Source organism: Schistocerca nitens, chromosome 4 (genome assembly GCF_023898315.1).
Source record: "Schistocerca nitens isolate TAMUIC-IGC-003100 chromosome 4, iqSchNite1.1, whole genome shotgun sequence".
Classification (NCBI taxonomy): Eukaryota; Metazoa; Arthropoda; class Insecta; order Orthoptera; family Acrididae; genus Schistocerca; species Schistocerca nitens.
The window spans coordinates 308,254,189-308,273,797 of NC_064617.1; the positions used below are offsets into that span (position 1 = coordinate 308,254,189).

At 48.9% G+C, this 19,609-nt stretch overlaps 1 protein-coding gene and 1 pseudogene across 1 annotated transcript in view; one reads left to right on the plus strand and one right to left on the minus strand.

The window, feature by feature from the left end:
- LOC126253138 (potassium voltage-gated channel subfamily KQT member 4) overlaps positions 1–19,609 on the minus strand; it is a 1,084,963-nt gene that overhangs the window by 908,617 nt on the left and 156,737 nt on the right. The gene's annotated exons all lie outside the window — the stretch shown is intronic.
- Positions 4,112–4,229, plus strand: LOC126254283 (5S ribosomal RNA; annotated as a pseudogene).

A 19,609-nucleotide genomic window follows, 5' to 3' on the forward strand; every position in this document is an offset into this window, starting at 1 on the left:
GGCGCGTCAGTCTGGAACCGCGCGACCGCTACTGTCGCAGGTTCGAGTCCTGCCTCGGGCATGGATGTGTGTGATGTCCTTAGGTTAGTTAGGCTTAAGTAGTGCTAAGTTATAGGGGACTGATGACCTCAGATGTTAAGTCCCGTAGTGCTCGGAGCCATTTGAACCATTTTTGTCCGATTACGGCGCGTCTATCTGCACGCCTATAGCAAGTTCCTGTATCTTCACAAAGACCCTTGTAAACCCCACTGTTTTCAAACTGTGTCAGACTAAGTACAGGAGCAGTCATAAGGATGCATGCGTCAAGTAAATAACGATACTGAGAACTCGGCAAAGCCCATTTTTTAAGTCTATATAGTGTATTATCTGCAATAAACCACGAGAAATTTATGTGGTCCCCGTCTTGCAGCAATGATATGAAAACATTATTACACAGGAAGTATTTTATTGGTTCGTTTTAAGCACATTCAGAGGAAAAGAAAAATATATTTTCTATTGACGTTATTTCTACAAACTGTCAAGGAGCGTTACGTTCCATTAACCTCACATACAAATGATTAATAAACAACAGATGAAGTTTATTGTGTCTAGAGCGAATATAAGGAAATCGTGTGTGGTCTGAGATGGCGTACCTACTGTCAAGCAATTCCCAAGGAATTTGCTCTTATCTATGAAGCTTGAATAACAACCAGCGTTGCATTTCCTCTGAAACGTAATTACAATTACACTTTGTTCCAGTGAACCAGTAAGTTTAAAACGACGTGCGATACTTGATGGCAAAGCGTAACAACAGCTGCTGTATTTTGACAGCAAATAATTCTTGAAACGTCACCTATTTAATTCCTGCCAGAGTGGGTGCATAAAAAAATCCCAGGCAGTGACATATGGCCTCTCCAAAGCTAAAGTCTCCCGCACTTCTCCGTTATTGAGAGAGAGAACTTGTATATTTTGCAATACTTTCGTGGGACATGTTAAAACTACTCACCTCGCATGTTGCATCATAAAACAACTACTACTTTAATTCATAAAATTTACTTTGCCAATCTCCCTATCCATATATAATATCTGGGGAACAAAGACAAACGCACTGGAAAATTACGTACTTTGAAAACTTTATTACAGCCACCAACAAAGATTCCTCAATATGATTTTGAAGATAAATTTGTACAAAGCACTGAAATCCTGGGGCTAAAGGAGAACAAAACAACGCACTGTCTGGATAGTTTTAAGTATTCTTTAGTTTGCTAGTGTAAAAATGTTGTTGTTGTTGTGATCTTCAGTCCTGAGACTGGTTTGATGCAGCTCTCCATGCTACTCTATCCTGTGCAAGCTTCTTCATCTCCCAGTACCTACTGCAACCTACATCCTTCTGAATCTGCTTAGTGTATTCATCTCTTGGTCTCCCCCTACGATTTTTATCCTCCACGCTGCCCTCCAATACTAAATTGGTGATCCCTCGATGCCTCAGAACATGTCCTACCAACCGATCCCTTCTTCTGGTCAAGTTGTGCCACAAACTCCTCTTCTCCCCAATCCTATTCAGTACCTCCTCATTAGTTATGTGATCTACCCATCTAATCTTCAGCATTCTTCTGTAGCACCACATTTCGAAAGCTTCTATTCTCTTCTTGTCCAAACTATTTACCGTCCATGTTTCACTTCCATACATGGCTACACTCCATACAAATACTTTCAGAAACGACTTCCTGACACTTAAATCTATACTCGATGTTAACAAATTTCTCTTCTTCAGAAACGCTTTCCTTGCCATTGCCAGTCTACATTTTATATCCTCTCTACTTCGACCATCATCAGTTATTTTGCTCCCCAAATAGCAAAACTCCTTTACTACTTTAAGTGTCTCATTTCCTAATCTAATACCCTCAACATCACCCGACTTAATTTATTTAGTATAAAAAACGAAAGGAAACAATCGTAACTTTCGAGATAAGCTAAACCATTAAAATATAAGAAATCAGACTTAATTCTATGCGAGATAATCTTAATAAAATTTATAATTTCTTCCATTACTCAAGAATGAAAATAAAATACGACAGTACTGAGTAAGAAATAATAAAATGCTTCAACGCATTTGCATTTTGACAGTGGTCTTTTACTACAAATGATCGTCAGAGTCTAAATGCCCATCAAGTGTTGCAAAAATAACAAAATATTCTTTTTTCTCCTAAAATTACCCCCACAATCTGAGTAGGATACGAATCATGGAAGCTGCTCAACTTACAGTTGGCGTATATTCAGATGTTGTTAGGAATGTTCGGAATATAGTGCCGACTGACATGCCAAATCAAACGCCAAGGCAATACCTTCTTTTCTACGGTTTATTGACAGATAGATTTGTAATGTGATGATTTTGAAAGTTGCCCCATATCAGATTTAGTGATATTTGTGCACATTCTGGACCAAATATGGATCTTAAACAGGTGAGAAGCATCAGATGCTTCACAACACAATTTTCTGATAACGGAATATACAAAACAGATCTATGCATTTTACTCTGCTGTATTGTTTTGTTTCGTTAGCTTGAGGAAGGAATGTGTTGTCTTAATAACTTGTGTAGATTAAGAGTCTCTGATACCCTGTGGGACAGGAAGTATCAAGCTACTTAAAATTTTCCGTATGGTGCATACATGCAGACTGAAGCGCCGAATGAGAATTTGTAGCAAGACGGGAATACAAACCCCGGTCTTCTGCTCACTAGGTGGATGCGACAACCGCTACGCCACACTGACGCAGCGGTTTTGCATAACTGCATGGACTAGTCTGGCAGGAGTCCCTCCTCAATCCAGATTCCCATTCACGCCTCAGCCCACTTGGTGTTTGAATCCTACCTTGGGCAAGGATGTGTGTGATGTCCTTAGGTTTGTTAGGTTTAAGTAGTTCTAGGTTCTAGGGGACTGATAACCTCAGATGTTAAGTCCCATAGTGCTCAGAGCCATCTGAACCATTTTTTGCATATCGATTTGTTTCTATATACATTACGTTCTGCGTCAATTTTAAACTCTCTTCCATCAGAATAAGCAAGCATACCAACACAGCAGATGGGCATTCAGGTTCCGGACCGTGGAAAAAGAAGAAAGTGTAATGTATCATGTTATTTAGGTAGATTTGTTGGCGTTGGAGGCAATGTGTTTAATTAAGAAATGATCTTGGCTTGTCATCTGGATATTTTAGGATGCATTCAGTGAAGAAATGGAAAACTGTTCCATAGAAGTAGTGTCCTCTTTCCACTAAAACCTTTCAGACTGCCAAAGCTGATAACTAGCCAGCCACGATAAGTATTCTTTCATGATTGCCTAAACGGAATTTCTGGCTTTGTGGGGTCTTACAAATTTAACACCACGTGAACAGCTTTTCTGGACACAGCGACAACACAGTGATTCAAAAAATGGTTCAAATGGCTCTGAGCACTATGGGACTTACCTTCTGAGGTCATCAGTCCCCTAGAACTTAGAACTACTTAAACCTAACGAACCTAAGGACACCACACACATTCATGCCCGAGGCAGGATTCGAACCTGCGACCGTAGTGGTCGCGCGGCTCCAGACTGTAGCACCTAGAACCGCTCTGCCACTCCGGCCGGCACACAGTCATTCAATTGTACTGCTCTACATTAGCGGCGCCATCATCTTCCACTTACTTTCAATAACTGCTAAGGATGGTTGCAAGTGAACATCCGGTGTTCCTCCCTGTTTCTGCAGCACACGCCCTTACCAGGCTGATCACAACAACATGTCTTCGTGGTAGCCACGTAATAAAAGGTATTGTACCACATACTACTCGCAGAGTAAACCATGTCATTTCACAGTATGGCAAGGGCATATTACAAGGCTTTTCGTATTGCGTGAGAAAAAATTTACCGTGGGAGAGAAATAGAAGTTTTGGTTGGCCAGTGCATATAGTCTAAGCCAGGTATTCATTTATATTCTTCAGAAACACCCGTAGCTTCAAACTATGTAGACGCGCAATACTCACGGAATTACATACCAAAACAATGAATTCTAAGATACATCGCATATAACATGAAAACAGGTGGCATGAAGTAACCGCAAAACAGGCGACGTAATTATTTGTCTCTAGAAAAACAGGTGAGCCAACGGCCTTGCCGCAATGGTAACACCGGTTCCCGTCAGATCACCGAAGTTAAGCGCTGTCGGACTGGGCTAGCACTTGCATGGGTGACCATCCGGTCTGTCGAGAGCTGTTGGCAAGCGGGGTGCACTCAGCCCTTGTGAGGCAAACTGTGGAGCTACTTGATTGAGAAGTAGAGGCTCCGGTCTCGTAAACTGACATACGGCAGGGAGAGCGGCGTGCTGACCACATGCCCATCCGTATCCACATCCAATGACGCATGTGGATGAGGGTCACACGGCAGTCGGTCGGTACAGTTGGGCCTTCCAAGGCCTGTTCGGACGGAGTTTCGTTTAGTTTTTAGAGAAACAGGTGGGCTATAGTGTACATATAATGTTATTTCGCATGGATCTGGGGAGTCACATATGGTTGAAATGGCTCTAAGCACTATGGGACTTAGCGTATGAGGTCATCAGTCCCCTAGACTTAGAACTACGTAAACCTAACTAACCTAAAGGCATCACACACATCCATGCCCGAGGCAGGATTCGAACCTGTGACTGTAGCAGCCGCATGGTTCCGGACTGAAGCGCCTAGAAGCGTTTGGCCACAGCGGGGGAGCCACGTGTCGATGATAATTGGTTAGAATCGTTATCTGCCAAGAATTATGCAACCATCTTGCAGTCCATAGCTACATCAAACCGTCGTCTGAGCAGCGTTTAACAAGTTTATTTCATAAGATACCAATCGTTTTCAGTAACAGTTCATCAGTTCCAGCTTCTGATTACGGAAGCTAGAACAATTCTGATTAACAGTGTTACTGTCGTACTTTTGTATTGAAAACCTCATTAAAAAACGATAAGGGACAGCATATGAGAATATAATTTTCTTGTATCTGAACATCGATCACAATATGTATCTGTGTAACCACCCAACTAGACGGTTGTTTCCCAATGACAGGAGGTTCCTTTGGAATAAAGCGAATGCTTTATACTGTCACGCTTTGTCTAAATTTCCACTAAGTAATACTGTTTGACACAGAATTCACTGCTCTGTGGCCTAGTATACTCTGTGTTCATTACACCGCAATTTAAGAGCCTCTCAAACTTGTCGTAGGAAATGCCTTTTGACTGACCAGTTCAGGGAGGACTCACGAGATACCATCGCAGGGCTACTAACACCAGTAACTTCCTGCTGCCTTGCAAACATCACAGAGGCTCACCTCCACATCTAGCGCAACCAGCACTCCTTGAAGAAAGGATATCTGAGAAAGATGGCTTAGGCACAGCGTAGGACAGTGTCGGTCACGGGATGCCAAACGTACAACGGGTGTGCGGGGGCAAGTCGTGGCTTGTGTAGGCTTTGCTCAGTCCTTCTTGCACGTACCCGGGACAGCTCTACACCTTATGTGTTGTGTGTTGACATTCTTCGGGCGACACAACCATTTTCATTTCGGCAGAATCATGGTGTCAGCGCTGTTTACCTTCAGCTATTTGTTTGTGTTATGAAGGACGAACACAGATCCAGTAGCTGTTTACACAAAAAGAGGCAGTCTAGGTATGTATCGTCACATACCTTTAAAAACAAATGAGAATTACGGAAGAAATGGATAAGAATTCTCATTCTATATTATGCTGTCGCATTAGAGACGGATACCGTAAATGTGTTGAGAAACAACAGCTAAATAGCACAAAATTATAACAAATGATGGATTCATTGTTCTATACATCAAGAACCACATTGTGCTACATTTTCAGCCATGCAGCACATGAAGAAATTGGAGGTATGAATGGCAAAATTTCTGAAGTCGCACGCATTATCCATTGTCACTTGCAACAGTTTTCGATGGGAACTGAATGAAAAGAATGGAGACTGAATATATTACTGCAGAGTACGTTGGCTACGTCAAAAAGTATGCCTGGGTCGATTTTTCGACTAAAAACCACCACTGTCGAATTTGCAAGGAGAAAAGAACTACAGGAACTAAAATTAGGACATCTGAAATACCGCACAACATTCATTTTAAGCTGACATGATACCACGCTGTCGAAGTTAAGGCCTTGTAAAGTGAGAAACAAATTATTTCTACCTCTTCAGGCTTTCCCGGCGATCTAATGACATCTTGGGTTGTCGGGTGTTCTGCCGGATATCAGCGTCGAACTTGCACGATATTTCGGTCACGTAGCTCGTAACCTTCATCAGGTGCGACCTGAGACTGCTCCTCGAGTGGACCTGGTCCAGTATTTATGCCTATGGCCTTCCCCCTCCACCAAAATGGCTGACGATCTTATGAACCGTGACACAGGGTACCAGCTAAGCAGAGCCTGGAATCCGGCTCTGGATTGTTAAAGGAGCAACGGGGCCAGCTGCAAATCTACACAAACAGAAGAACCAGAGACATGGAGATGGAAAACGAGCCCCTGACGGACTTCCAGGCGCACCAGACCGAAGATGGAACACCCAGAAGTTGGACTGGTGGGCGCGGACCGCAGAGGGAACATCCAGAGCCGCAGCGGACGAAAAACGGAGCGGCAACGCTCCAACAGGTCGTGGTGAGCGGGCGCGGACCGCAGGGGGAACGCTTGGTACCCGAGACCGTAGATGAAACCCCAAGGAGCGCACTCGAGTAAGCGATGCAGTACGAGCAGGACCATGCTACTCAAGCGAAGGGTGTCCGCCCCGTCTGCGGCCCCATCCGGCCCCCCACGTACGACGACGCAGCAAACGACAATGGACCACGAGACGGCATATTCTAGGGAAACAGGCCCGCTTACAGCGGCGCAATTGTACGTCATCCTGCACCGAATGTCTCGGGATACTGATTACCGGGAACGAGCTGCCGACGAACGAGCTCTCCACTTGTTCCACCAGTACCTCAAGTCACTCGGTTGCGTGGTCAATGAAGAGGAACGAGTACCGTCGGGAGCCCTGACAGGCGTGTTCAATCCAGACGACACTGTTCTGTCAGCGGCGGCCCCGATGAGTGTTGCGCCACCAGTCCCAGTTCCAGAAGAAACTGGTGCACTGCTGGCTGCCACTCCGGTCTCTTCCAGTGAAGAGGCCACAGATATACCGGAAACCGTACCGCCAGGCGTGACGAGAGAAGACGTCACCGTCCTGCCACGTGACGACACTATCGTAGAGGCCAACCTTGGCGACCTGCTCGAGGCGGAAGCCATGGCAACACCGCAGCCCTCCAGGAAGAGGCCGGCAGCAATAGAGGAGGACGACTCCTCCACATTCTCTCAGTCTGCCTGCAGGAGAAGCCAGAAGCAGAAGATGGCAGACAACCCTGCCCCCGCTGAGGCAGACCAGCCACCAGACGACGGGTTCACCGTCCCGAAGCGGCGGCACACTGCTCGGGCCAAACGGCTCCAAACAGTGCAGCCGCTCCCGACGACGAACTCATTCATCGATGTCGACGAGCCAGAGGCCATGGAGGCCACTGAGCCACCCAAGAGGCGGGCACCCGCCCCACCGCCGATAACTGTCTCATGGACGGGCACTTACAAGTCTTTCCTTGTTAAATTTGAGACAGTTGCGTCCGCTGCCAAGGTCAAATGTGTCGGGCGAGACCTATACCGGGTTTCGACCGCCACCATGGATGACTACCGCGCAGCCATGAAGATCATTGAGACCGACAAGCTCCACTGCTTTACACATAATGCGGAGCCCGAGAAGCAGCTGAAGGTGGTTTTCCGCCGCCTCCCGCTGAAAATGGAGCCCTCGCACCTCAAAGAAGAACTGGCGGGGCTGGGCTACATGGCCAGCTCCGTGACCATCATGAAGTCGCCCAGGACGAGGCGAGACATGCCGCTTTTCCTAGTTGTCCTCCCAGACAACTTCGAAAATCGAAAAATCTTCCAGCAGCAGATGGTGGCCCGCATTGGGGTGGAAGTGGAGCCGCTCAAGGCCAAGGGGAGGCGCGCCCAGTGCTTCTCCTGCCAGGGCCTTGACCACGTGGCTCGCTACTGCTCCATGCCGGCCTGCTGTGTCAAGTGGGCCGACTCCCACCAGAGTCGGGACTGTACGAAGAAGAGAGAGGAGGCGCCAAAGTGCTGCAACTGTAGCGAGCCACATGTGGCGAGCTACAGAGGCTGCGCTGCATTCCGCCGCCGCCCACGGCAGAACGGACGATCAGCACCTGCCAGGAAGGTGCAACCTGGCACCAGCTATGCCTCCGCCACCAAGGGGGAGTCCACTGACGCCACCACGAGACGACAAGCGGCCTTCCCGCCACTTCCGCCACGGGACTTGAACGAGACCGCACCATCTACCGCGCCTGGCTCTTCAGCCCCACAGGCTGCCTCCCAGGCCGACCACCACCAGGGTGGACGACGCACTGCCCGTCCACTCAACACTCCCGCGCCGCAGGCCGCTGGGCGCGCGGTCCAGCGAACGGACGCGACGGCGACGCCGCGCCCGGCCGTCCCCGCGCCCACCGCTGCGGCTGTACCTGCACCATCAACAGGACCAGGAGCCGCAGACCTGGGAGCCCTTCTGGGCTCTCTCTCTACCCTGCTCCAACAACTGCCCGTGCTAGTCACGGCAGTCACGGAGGCCCTCCAGGCTGCTACCGTCACCATGAAGCCGCACCATGGATAATCTACTCATCCATGGTCTGACCGTTTGCGGCTTCAACGCAAACAGCCTGTTCCCCCAACAAGGTGAGTTTCGCCAGTTCATGCAGGACGAGGCCATTGACCTCTGCCTGGTCGGCGAAACTCACCTTAAACCTGGGGTCCACGTGCGTGTAGCAAACTACGTTTGCTACCGCAATGACAGGCCAACAGCCGGCGGTGGCACCGCCATCTATGTAGGTGCATCACTCAGGCACCACCCGGTGCAACTCCCGGACCTGGCAACCCTGGCGGACGTCGACGCGCTGCTGGCAGTGGGGGGGGAGGGTGTTCATTGCGGGTGACTTCAATGCGAAGCACCCGGAATGGAACTCCCGCCTCACGAATGTCAGTGGCCGCCGACTTTCCCGCGCTGCCGCGAGGAACGGCGCCCTGATCCTGGGCCCACAGGAGCCCACAATCTACCCAGCCAGGGGACGGCCGGACGTGCTCGATGTCGCAGTCATAAAAGGCATCGGGCACCACACGACCGCCTCCACACGGTGTGCCCTGTCGTCGGACCACCTGCCGATGGTCTTCGACATAGATGTCGCCGGAGCCACGCTGCCACCACGCCGACAGACGTACCGGCGCATGGACTGCGAGCGCTTCCAGGAGATAGTCCTGGAATCGATCGCGGACACACCTGATCCCGACGCAATGGGCGCAGACGCCGCTCTGCGTGTCCTCTCCCGCCAGCTACTGCACGCAGCCGACGCAGCCACCCCACCCCAGCCACAGGGGCCCAGGGACTTTTTCCGTAACCTACCGCCTCCGCTACGGGAAGCAATCAGGGAGAAGAACAGGCTGTTGCGGGAGTGGCAGCTCACCCGCCAACCCGCGACGAAGCGACGCCTCAACCGCATGCGGAGAGACATCAAAGCAGCGGCTGAGGTGCACAGGAACAGCGTGTGGTCTGCCTTCGTCGCCTCCCTCAACCCGGAGGACGGCAGCATCTGGCGCACGGTGAAGTCGTTCCTGCGCCGACGATAGCGCATACCACCAATACTGGTTGAGCAAGACGTCGTCTGCAGCCCAGACGGCAAAGCAGGTGTCCTGTCGGACCAATTCCAATCGTCATTCACCCCGGTGGACAACAATCTGGATGAAGACCACATCCAGCGGGTAGCAGAGCAACTCCCAGTGTTCCTGGAGGCAAGGGACGACGGGGACGTCATTGAAGCCATCTCCGAGGCGGAGGTGGCCGCACAGCTGCAGGCGCTCAATACTAGGAAGGTCGGAGGCGCTGATGGGGTCACCAACCACCTGCTGAGGAACCTTCCAGCAGGGGCCCATCCTCTGCTAGCGGGTATCTTCAACCAGGTCCTTCGCTCGGGTGTCTACCCCTCTGTGTGGAAACATGCAGAGGTGGTGGCCATCCCGAAAGCGAACAAGGACCCGCGTGACGCTGCCAATTACAGACCCATTAGTCTACTCCCGGCCCTCTCCAAAGTGTTCGAGCGCCTCTACGCCAGGCGCCTGCTTCGCCACGTGACAGCAGAAGGAGTGATACCGGATGAGCAGTTCGGCTTTTGGAGGGGTCACTCCACGGTCCATCAGCTGATGCGGCTGGTGGAAGAGGCCATGTGCGCCCTGGAGACGCGGGAATACCTTGGGGCGGTGTTCCTCGACGTCTCCAGGGCATTCGACTCCGTGTGGCACGACGGCCTCGTGTACAAACTTTTTGTGCACGGGGTCCCGACGTCGCACGGGGTCCTCCTCCGGTCGTATCTGGCTGACAGAACTTTCCACGTCCGCCTGGACGAGGGGACGTCCACGCACCGACCCATCCGTGCTGGAGTGCCTCAGGGGTCCGTTCTCGGGCCCCTGCTCTACTCCTTATTCACGGCCGACGCTCCGCGCGTGGCGCCGGTGAAGTTGGCACTCTACGCCGACGACACGGCGCTATTCGTGCAGAGTATGAAGGCAGTCCAGATGCGCCGCCTGCTCCAGCGTGGATGTGAGGCCCTTGGTGCGTGGTCGACGAAGTGGCGCCTGAAAATGAATGCGGCGAAGAGCCAGGCAGTGGTGTTCACGCGAAGACCACTGCCACCAGATCTTCCGCCAGTCACCGTCATGGGAAGCTCCGTCCCATGGAGCAGAACTGGCCGCTACCTGGGAGTCCTTCTTGACCAGAAGCTAACGTGGAAAGCCCACATCGAGGACGTCAGGAGCAGAGCAATAGGGCGCCTACGCGTTCTGTACCCTCTGCTCAACCCGTCGTCTGCCTTGCCTCCCCACCACGGCATCACGGCATCACGCTGTATCTGGCGCTGGTTCGTCCAGTGCTGGAGTATGCGGCCGTGGTGTGGGGTAACGCAGCCGACACACACATCAACAAGCTGCAGAGGGTGCAGAACAGGGCGCTCAAGCTCGCTCTGCGCCTACCGAGGCTCTATTCGACCGCTCGGCCCCACCGCCAAACCGGCATTCCCTTCCTCCGCGACCGATTTAAACAATCGGCGCGGCTCTTCTATGAGCGGACTGTACAGTCCGACAATAGGCTCATTAGGGACTTGGGCCATCCTATTCACCACAGGCCAACCACGCGTTGGCCTGACCTACTACGAGATTAATATCTCGTGGCAGAGAGAGGACATCTCCACCCCAGCAAACACCTCAGGCCAATTCGTACCGTGAGGAAGCCACTCCACAGATACAGGATTATGCAGGAATAGCAGTGTATGCTTAGCCTGCTCCCAACACGGGTCAGGGCAGGCCCGTATGGACAAGTGAAGGTGAAAGGAAGACCCCCAGGAGCGGGTTTGGTGTGCGCGGACCGCAGAGGGAACACCTAGAACCGCAGCGGACGGAAAAGGGAGCAGCAACGCTCCAGCAGGTCGCAGGGAATGGGCGCGGACCACAGAGGAAGCGACTGCAGCCGTTGGTGGAGGGGGAAGGGCATAGGCATAAATACTGGACCAGGTCCACTCGAGGAGCAGTCTCAGGTCGCACCTGATGAAGGTTACGAGCTACGTGACCGAAATATCGTGCAAGTACGACGCTGATATCCGGCAGAACACCCGACAACCCAAGATGTCAAATTATTTCTAATTTGATGGGAATGCTTTTAAAAAGAAAATCGCATTGTAGAAGGGACACGTTCCCAGACGAGGAGATGCGCTACGTTATTATACTATGGGTAGTTATGTTGTCGTTGACATGCACCAGGTGAAGAAAATGGTAAATATTCTCCAGCTGACACTAATCGGAGTTGACATAATCATAACGTGACTTGTTTGGTGCGTTGCTGAAAACAATGAACCGGTGGACGCTTCAGAATAGACGCAAGGTATCATGTGAAAGCCTACTTGGAGTTTCGAGAATTAACTTCAATGATGAATTTGGGAATATACTGCAACTCCCACGTATAGCTAGCTATGAAAATAATTCAAGAAAAAATTTAACCTCCTTTTGCTTTATGAAAAATCTGATACACGATTATTCAGATTCACAGAGGTAGACAACCTACAAACATGCCGTTACCGTGTGCTTTGATGAGAGACACTGGGAGTTTCTACTCTAATATAATGGCCTAAATGATGGCTATGCTGCAGCGCTAACCTGTTAATATTAATTGATTTAACATTTGAATTTCTTCATTGTTTACATATGTTAATTTGTTGTACGTGATCCAGCAGCAGGATGGGTGCAGACGTTGCATCCCCCTTGAGAGGCGGGGACGCGAGCTGCCTGGGATTTCCTGCTGTTGGGTGCTGTAATATTGCTGTCACAGCATGATGCAAAACCTGCCACACTAATGATCTGAATTTCCACATACTACCCTACAACAATGAGCTGCTGTGCTCAGTACGTGACCAGAGTCGGGGCTCTGTTACGACAAAGCTGCGCAGAACGACTGTAGGTACTCGCCGCTCAGTACCTTGTCTTTGACTCCAGCCGACGCCATGTCATTCTCCACGTCAGCCAAGCAGCTTCGAACTTAATCTAGCAGCGTTATCAGCTAGCCGCTGGCCTTCGAGCCATTGCTGATGATTCCGGGTCTCGAATCTGTACCGCGAAGGGAAGACATCCTCTGGGATAGCTTCATCAATTCGCCACCTGCAGGACGAGGCACGACAGGCACGTTCGCGTGCGCCGCAGCAAGTGACATTGCAGGTCTTAAGAGAGTGCCTGGAGCCATTTCCGGCCAAGAGCGAGTAACTATTTCAGACGAATCTAATAATCCCTGCCTTTGTTTTTAAATGCCTGCAAGTTCTCGACAGCACACTGCAAAATTAGGACCTTTAGTGGGTACCTTTTCAGTTGAATATTGATTTCCCGTGGGCCCTGCACGGAACCGACAGTTCGCGAAGTGTGGCGGACAAGCCGACTAGTGTGACGTCACAAGTTCGTTGCATGGTCCGTGTATCTCTTTGGCCGCCTGTAGGACGCTTGACGTGTCTTGCATCTGCACGGCTGCATTAGCCACCGCTATTCTTCTGTGGCAGCACTCAGACACCCCTACATCTTCGCACTGTTATATGCCGAGGTGGCAACCGCTGTCTCGGAAATTACGTATGCCACCGAGAAGCCGTCACCAACTCTGTTGCCGAACGGTTCTAGGCGCTTCAGTCCGGAACCACGCGGCTGCTACGGTCGCAGGTTCGAATCCTGCCTCTGGCATGGATGTGTGTGATGTCCTTAGGCTAGTTAGGTTTCCATAGTTCTAAGTCTAGAGGACTGATGACCTCAGATGTTAAGTCCCATAGTGCTTAGAGCCATTTGAAGCCAACTCTGAACATCTCGCAGAATAAAGAATGTTACCGTTAAAGGAACTCTTCTGATACGATGCGGGCCGCGCGGGGTAGCCGCGCTGTCCAGGGTGTCTTGTCACGGTTCGTTCGGCTGCCCCCGTCGGAGGTTCGAATCCTCCCTCGGGCATGGGTGTTGTGTTGTCCTTAGCGTAAGTTACTCTAAGTTAGTGTAAGTAGTGTGTAAGACTAGGGACCGACGATCTTAGGAGTTTGGTCCATTAGCGATTCACGATACGATACTCGCAGCGGTATTAGTAGAACGCACCCATCGTTCTGCACAAGCCACCCAGCGGCGGAAACGATCATCCTGGGCAGTTAATGGTGTCTTCACCCCCGACACCACTACATAAGGTATTACGGATGTTTGATACCCTGAGAAGGAAATAATTATTGCTCGAGTTTGTTAGAGACATTCTCGATTTTGGTCTTTGCATTTAATTCGTGGCTAAAATTACGTGTAGTGCTGGATGGAGATATCAAATGATTCATAAATCTGCATGTATTTTGTATTATAAATGGTATCAGGAATCTGTTATTTGTTGACGATTTATACGCATGGATAGAGAAGACAAACTAAATATATATTTGTAGTTGCGTAAAGATTATCAGAATGTTATCTCTGAATTTCTGTAAGTTGTTCATTACTCGTTTCTATACTTTTATTCTCCTGCGTTCCGACACGCCCAGAAAAACAGACACCACATGTATACGGGGTGAGTCACATAACGTTACCGCTGGATATATTTCGTAAACCACATCAAATACTGACGAACCGATTCCACAGACCGAACGTGAGGAGAGGGGCTAGTGTAATTGTTTAATACAAACCATACAAAAATGCACGGAAGTACGTTTTTTAACACAAACCTACGTTTTTTTAAATGGAACCACGTTAGTTTTGTTAGCACATCTGAACATATAAACAAATACGTAATGAGTGCCGTTTGTTGCATTGTAAAATGTGAATTACATCCGGAGATATTGTAACCTAAAGTTGACGCATGAAACCTCCGACGTTCAGTTGCGTGTTGTAACAGCTGCAACATACATCGCGTTTCTACAGAATGATCTGCCAACGTTGCTCCAAAATGTCCCACTGGAAACGCGTCTACGTATGTGGTATCAGCATGATGGTGCACCTGCACATTCCGCAATTAACACTAGGCTGACCCTTGACAGGATGTTCGACGGGCGTTTCATAGGACGTGGAGGACGCATAAATTGGCCAGCCCGTTCTCCTGATCTTACACCTCTGGACTTCTTTCTGTGGGGTACGTTAAAGGAGAATGTGTACCGTGATGTGCCTACAACCCCAGAGGATATGAAACAACGTACTGTGGCAGGCTGCGGCGACATTACACCAGATGTACTGCGGCGTGTACGACATTTATTACGCCAGAGATTGCAATTGTGTGCAGCAACTGATGGCCACCACATTGAACATCTATTGGCCTGACATGTCGGGACACACTCTATTCCACTCCGTAATTGAAAACTGAAACCACGTGTGTACGTGTACCCCACCCCTCATGGTAATGTACATGTGCATCAGTGAAAAAGACCAATAAAAAGGTGTTAGCATGTGGACGTAATGTGCTGTTCCAGTCTCTTCTGTACCTAAGGTCTATCACCGTTCCCTTTGGATCCCTACGTTATTCGGTGCTCTCCGATACACACGATCGAACAGCGGAGGAGTGGTACTCAAGCGTCAACTTTAGGTTACAATATCTCCGGATGTAATTAACATTTTACAATGAAACAAACGGCACTGATTACGTATTTGTTTATATGTTCAGATGTGCTAACAAAACTAACGGGGTTCCGTTTAAAAAAACGTAGATTTGTGTTAAAAAACATACTTCCATGCATTTTTTTATGGTTTGTTTTAACCAATTACACTAGCCCCTCTCCTCACGTTCGGTCAGTGGAATCGATTCGTCAGTATTTGATGTGGTTTACGAAATATATCCAGCTGTAATGTTAGGTGACTCACCCTGTGTAATTAAAACGATGACAGCGATTGATCCCCTCATTTCAGATACACACCAAGCTGGAACTGTTTTGTGAATCGGCAGATGCTCTGAGTAGTGAGGATAATGAGCAGGTGCTCTACACCAGTAGTGTGCGGATAAGTTGAGAACGTGCGTCCGAAGGGAAGTGTGCTAGGGTAGTCCATGCAGCTGTGCAGACTAGTGTGTCCGGATGGCGTAGTGGTCAGCGCATCTGCCTAGTAAGCAGGAGGGCTGGGTTCTAATTCCTCTCTGTCACAAATTTTAAAATTGACCCATGGATATAAATCAATTCCCAGTGGCAGCTAATGTCTTTAGTGCATTCATATTGGCTACAAAATCAAAATTGTTCCTGATCTATATTAACGATATAGGAGACAATCTGAGTAGCCGTCTTAGGTTGTTTACAGATGATGCTGTCATTTACCGTCTTGTAAAGTCATCATCAGATGATCAAAACGATTTGCAGATTTATTCTGATAAGATATCTGTTTGGTGCGAAAAGTGGAAATTGACCCTGAATAAGGAAAAGTGTGAAATTATTCTCATGAGTACGAAAATAAATCAGCTAAATTTCAATTATGCGATAAGTGACACAAATCGAAGGCTGTAAATTCAACTAAATACTTAGGGATTACAATTACAAATACCCTAAATTGGTCCGCAGCTCGTGGTCGTGCGGTAGCGTTCTCGCTTCCCACGCCCGGGTTCCCGGGTTCGATTCCCGGCGGGGTCAGGGATTTTCTCTGCCTCGCTATGACTGGGTGTCGGTGTGATGTCCTTAGGTTAGTTAGGTTTAAGTAGTTCTAAGTTCTAGGGGACTGATGACCATAGATGTTACAGGGTGTTTCAAAAATGACCGGTATATTTGAAACGGCAATAAAAACTAAACGAGCAGCGATAGAAATACACCGTTTGTTGCAATATGCTTGGGACAACAGTACATTTTCAGGCGGACAAACTTTCGAAATTACAGTAGTTACAATTTTCAACAACAGATGGCGCTGCAAGTGATGTGACCGATATAGAAGACAACGCAGTCAGTGGGTGCGCCATTCTGTACGTCGTCTTTCTGCTGTAAGCGTGTGCTGTTCACAACGTGCAAGTGTGCTGTAGACAACATGGTTTATTACTTAGAACAGAGGATTTTTCTGGTGTTGGAATTCCACCGCCTAGAACACAGTGTTGTTGCAACAAGACGAAGTTTTCAACGGAGGTTTAATGTAACCAAAGGACCGAAAAGCGATACAATAAAGGATCTGTTTGAAAAATTTCAACGGACTGGGAACGTGACGGATGAACGTGCTGGAAAGGTAGGGCGACCGCGTACGGCAACCACAGAGGGCAACGCGCAGCTAGTGCAGCAGGTGATCCAACAGCGGCCTCGGGTTTCCGTTCGCCGTGTTGCAGCTGCGGTCCAAATGACGCCAACGTCCACGTATCGTCTCATGCGCCAGAGTTTACACCTCTATCCATACAAAATTCAAACGCGGCAACCCCTCAGCGCCGCTACCATTGTTGCACGAGAGACATTCGCTAACGATATAGTGCACAGGATTGATGACGGCGATATGCATGTGGGCAGCATTTGGTTTACTGACGAAGCTTATTTTTAAGTGGACGGCGTCGTCAATAAACAGAACTGGCGCATATGGGGAACCGAAAAGCCCCATGTTGCAGTCCCATCGTCCCTGCATCCTCAAAAAGTACTGGTCTGGGCCGCCATTTCTTCCAAAGGAATCATTGGCCCATTTTTCAGATCCGAAACGATTACTGAATCACGCTATCTGGACATTCTTCGTGAATTTGTGGCGGTACAAACTGCCTTAGACGACACTGCGAACACCTCGTGGTTTATGCAAGATGGTGCCCGGCCACATCGTACGGCCGACGTCTTTAATTTCCTGAATGAATATTTCGATGATCGTGTGATTGCTTTGGGCTATCCGAAACATACAGGAGGCGGCGTGGATTGGCCTCCCTATTCGCCAGACATGAACCCCTGTGACTTCTTTCTGTGGGGACACTTGAAAGACCAGGTGTACCTCCAGAATCCAGAAACAATTGAACAGCTGAAGCAGTACATCTCATCTGCATGTGAAGCCATTCCGCCAGACACGTTGTCAAAGGTTTCGGGTAATTTCATTCAGAGACTACGCCATATTATTGCTACGCATGGTGGATATGTGGAAAATATCGTACTATAGAGTTTCCCAGACCGCAGCGCCATCTGTTGTTGAAAATTGTAACTACTCTAATTTCGAAAGTTTGTCCGCCTGAAAATGTACTGTTGTCCCAAGCATATTGCAACAAACGGTGTATTTCTATCGCTGCTCGTTTAGTTTTTATTGCCGTTTCAAATATACCGGTCATTTTTGAAACACCCTGTAAGTCCCATAGTGCTCTGAACCATTTGAACCCTAAATTGGAACGATCACATAGATAAAGTTGTGGGTAGAGCAAACCAAAGACTGCGATTCATTGACAGAACACTTAGGAGGTGCAACAGGTGTACTAAAGAGACTGATTGCACCCACGCTTGTCCGCGCTCTTCTGGAGTATTGCTGTGCGGTGTGGAATCTGCACCAGGTGGGACTGACGGATGACATCGAAAAAGTACAAAGAAGGGCAGCTCGTTTTGTATTATCGCGAAGTAGGAGAGATAGTGTCACAGACATGTTACGTGAATTGGAGTGGCAATCATTAAAACAAAGGCGTTTCCCGTTGTGGCGGGATCTCATGAAATTTCAATCCCCAGTTTTCTCCTTCGATTGCGAAAACACTCTGTTGCCAGCCACCTACATAGGGAGAAATGATCATCACGATAAAATAAGAGAAATCAGGTGTCGCACAGAAAAATTTAAGTGATCGTTTATCCCGCATGCAGTTCGAGAGTGGAACGGTAGAGAGACAGCTTGAAGGCGGTTCATTGAACCCTCTGTCAGGCACTTTATTGTGAATAGCAGAGTAATCACGTAGATGTAGATATAGAAAATGGTATCTGTTCTGTCGAACATGTCCGAAAGAACAGGCACCACACATCTGCAACATTTTACATTGTGGGACGCTTTCCATAGGTCGACAAAGCCTATGAAGATGTCTCGAGTTACGTCGTGCTTCCACTATCAAGCACAACTCCAGAATTGCCTCTTTGATGCCTCTAATTTTCCTAGAGCCAAACTGACTGTCACCTAAGAGATCCTCAGTGTTCCCCTTGCTTCTAACATTACCTTAATCTTCACGCTCTTAACGCAAGTGGAGATTTTACGAGAGAAGGAGGCGCTGTTGGCGTCGGACGCAGCGGTGCGCCCCAGCCGGCAACGGAGAACAAAAATAGCCGGCTTGAGGCGAGGCTGCCTCCCTGGCCGGCGGTGTTTACCTGCGCTAGTCCGACTAATGAAGTCCAACCCCCGGCTGGCGACCGCAGAAGAGCTGCGGTGACACGGCGCTCGGCTCGACTGCTTATCCCGGGGGCGGCACCCGAGGCAGCGCTGCGATAAACGAGAGTCTCCCGCGGCTAACTCCCAGAACAAATACCGCCTTTCACTGCAGCGTGGTAATTACGGCATTGTGGGGCGTAAGGCGTGACTCCATCCGTGGGAAGTGTTGACTCATCCGGGAATAAGGGACGGAGGACGTGCCGAAGAAACGCCACCCAGTCTTTTAGCAAGAGTAGTAAGTTGTGGGAAAGCCGCCGTGAAGCATTACAGTAGCAACGGCAGGCTCGTAGGTATCACGTGGTGACATGTGGGTCAGAATAAAATGTACGTAAAGGGATTGCGAGATGAGGCCATCCGCGCTCGGCTGAAAGCTGCATGATGAAGCGGTAATAACCGTAGATAGCAGGTAGATCTCACCACACCAGCGCAAGTCTCTTGTTAGGGGCAACGTGACAAGCTGCCACGTTTTAGTGAAACAATCGCGCCTCAGAGCGACATATCTTTTCTTATCTTCCCTTAAGGGTATCTTCTTCAGAAGGAAGGCACTTATCTATTTGAAAATTAAAATTCAGATCAAACACTTTTGTTAGTCTTCATTCAAAGTGTATCTTTTTATGCAATACACTAACTTTATTAAAAATAATCTTTTGAACCAAATTTTTAAATGTCTTTGGTTCTTTCATGCACTGCTCGA